We start from the raw sequence: 2,851 nt of genomic DNA, 5'->3' as shown, positions 1-2,851 counted from the left end.
CGCCCCGCCCCCGGGACACGCCCCTGGCCCCGCCCGCCGCGCAGGTGGCGCCGCGCCCGCAGCGCTGGGGCGTCCGGGGCTCGCTCCGGGGCGGCGGCGGCGGGGGAGGGGGGGTCCCTGGCCCTGCGGGGTCCCCCCCCCCGTGCCAGGGTAGGGAACATCGTGGGGGGCTTCAGGGGGTCCCCAGGACACGGACGGCGAGGGGTTCTCTCCCCCGCCCCCACTCCGAGGCTGCTGGGGGACCCGGACGGGGCACGGGGAGGGGTGCCCCCCATCTCGGGGCTGCCCGGGGTCCCCAGATTGGGGACAGGGAGCTGTGCCCCCTCTCCGAGGATGCTGGGGGTCCCCAGGCTGGGGATGGTGTGAGGTCCCCCCCTTTTAAGGATAGCAGGGACACTGCAGTGTCCCCCCCCATCAGGCCTTTGAGGACCCCAGGCCAGAGGACTGCAGGGGGTCCCAGGGCTGGGGACACTCTGGGGTCCCCCCCCCCGAGGCTGCGGGGTGCCTGGGCAGGAGGACTTCAGCCCCATTTGGGGTGCCCCGGGAGCTGACCCCCACCTCGCCATGCCCCACGGCCTGCCCGGCCCCCAGGACAGGGGCTCACAGCATCGGGGAGCAGGGGGCGGGGGACAGACAGCCTGAGAGCGCCCCGGGCAGGTGGCCCCGGCCCCGGGGTGGGGGCTCGTCCTTCCCCCGCGCTCCCACGTGCTGGGGGAGTGGCGAGTCCCCGCTCCGCCGGGCCCCGAGTGCCGCGCTGGGGCCCCGGCGGGAGCCGCTCCGCGGGCCCGCGGTGGTCTCGGGGGGCCGCAGACGCCGCGGGGAACCGGCGCTCCTGCTGCGGTCGGGTTCGGCTCGCCGCGCGGATGCGTTCGCTAACGGGAAAAGCTGCAAAAGTGCACTTAACGCGCCCCCGTCGCGGAGGCTCACCACAGCCTGGCTGCGTTCCCGGAGAAGTTTGCCAGCGTCTAGAAACGCCTGGAAGAGCGTAGGAAAGACTCCCGCAGACTTCCCGGGGCGTTTCTCTCCCAGCCGGACGGCGGGTTTCGGGGGCAGGTGTCGTGTCCCGTGACTCGTACAAACCCCGCGGCCCCGAAGCCTGYGGCTGTCGTCCTCCCCGGCTCGAAATAGCCGAGCGGGCCGGCCCGAGAGCTAACCCCCAGCTTGGGCGCGTGCRTTGGCTCTCTGCCGCCGGCTCCAGCTTCTCAGAGAGGAGCTTCCAAAAACCTGACCCCGTTTTTCACATCTTTTCCCCTCCTCGGATGTCGGCAGAACCAGTTTCGAAAATATTTTTGCACGCAGTTATGGGGCGCCGTCAAATCATCACGGCAAGACGGGTGAGAGCATCAGTTACCCTCCAGGGAAACCGCTCTCATCAGACAGTCTAGGCTAGGAGATGAGGGTGAAAACAGATGAAAATGCCCACGAAGCCCCCACGGACACTGCTCTTGCGGGCAACCGCTCCGAGCGTGGCAGCCCCGGCCCGAAGGGGCGCGGGGGGCCGGAGACGCCGGCTAGCGGATGCTGCCTTCTTCCCCAGGGCCGCGATGAATCTTCCCCAAATTACCCCCAAAGCAACAGCTTCCGCTCACTGGCCCTAAAAGCAGCAGCGATAGAGAGGTTTTGGTCCCCAAAACGGGGGGACACCGGGCTCGGAGCGGAGGGTCGCCAAGGGGAGCTCCGACCCGCCGCGGCCGCGGGGGGAGGCAGGACGGTGCCCTTCACACCCCTTCCCAGGCGTTGCCTTTCCAGCAGCCCCGCGGAAACAAGCCCCTTTTCCCGTTTTCTGCCCCATTTCTTTCCCAGCACCGGAGGCACATCGCTCCGGGCCGGGCGCCCGCCATTTCCTTGCCTCGTTACTCATTAACGCCTCTGCGGCAGCCGGGACAAGGTCGCCGCAGCCCCGGGGCCGCTCGCGAGAGCCGGCCGCGCTGGAAACCACCCCGCGRGGCCGGTGCCGCTGCTCCGCGGCGTGGGAAAGCCCCCGCGGCAGCCCGCCTGCGCGCCCTGCGCTCGCCGCCCCTCCTGGAGGCTAGCAGGGCCCGGAGCCCCTTGCAGTGCTTGAAACCGGAGTTAGGCTTGCTGCTTTTTATAAAAGAGCGCTCGAGCCCTAAGTATCCGCAGGCGYGGGGTGCCTTGGAGGCGTCCCCCGTGCCAGCCCCGGCAGCTYCCGCACGGCAGCGCCCGGCGCTGTTAATACCGCGGGGCTTTGGCTGCGACGGCTTGTTATCGCAGGGCTGCTCGTGCGTGCTGGGCTGTGCGCGCGCGCCGCGGGCTGCCTGTTGTACGGCTGCTCTCGGTTGCTGTCCTGCACGCTTGCACACGTGTGCACACACAYGCACGCACATGTGCATGCACATGCACACACGTGCACCTGTGTGCGCACGCGCGCATGCACATGTGTGCACACGCAACAGCCAGGACTGCAGGAGCGCGGCCAAGCGCTGCTTTGGGTGCCGGCGAGCTGGTGCGCTGGGGCTGGTGTGGGAGCACCACCAGCACCTYCTTCCTCCTCCTCCTCTTCCTCGCAGCCCTGGGTGCAGGTGACCCCAGCAGGCCAGCGGCATCCGACCCGCTGGCTCCTGGCAAACRTCCCAGCGCTCCTGGCTCCGTGTGGCTCCCGAGGTCGGAGCCGGCAGCAGGCAATAAACCAGTGCCCTCCACCGCAGCGTGGCAAACGGCGCCAGCAGGGCACGGCCGCCGTCCGGACCGYGGCCCAACCGGCGCCCGGCGCAGCCCCCTGCCAAGCTGCAATCCCCCCCTGGATTGCTCCTGGCTCTGGCGGTGATTCACCTTCTCCCCCCCCACAGGATCAGGTTGCAGCTCCCACGTGCACGGGACCGTGTCCAGCACC

Source organism: Rhea americana, unplaced genomic scaffold (genome assembly GCF_003343005.1).
Source record: "Rhea americana isolate MKP2758 unplaced genomic scaffold, rheAme1 scaffold_396, whole genome shotgun sequence".
NCBI classification, from domain to species: domain Eukaryota; kingdom Metazoa; phylum Chordata; class Aves; order Rheiformes; family Rheidae; genus Rhea; species Rhea americana.
The sequence above is the reverse complement of the archived record's forward strand: the minus strand, read 5'-3'. Positions refer to the sequence as shown.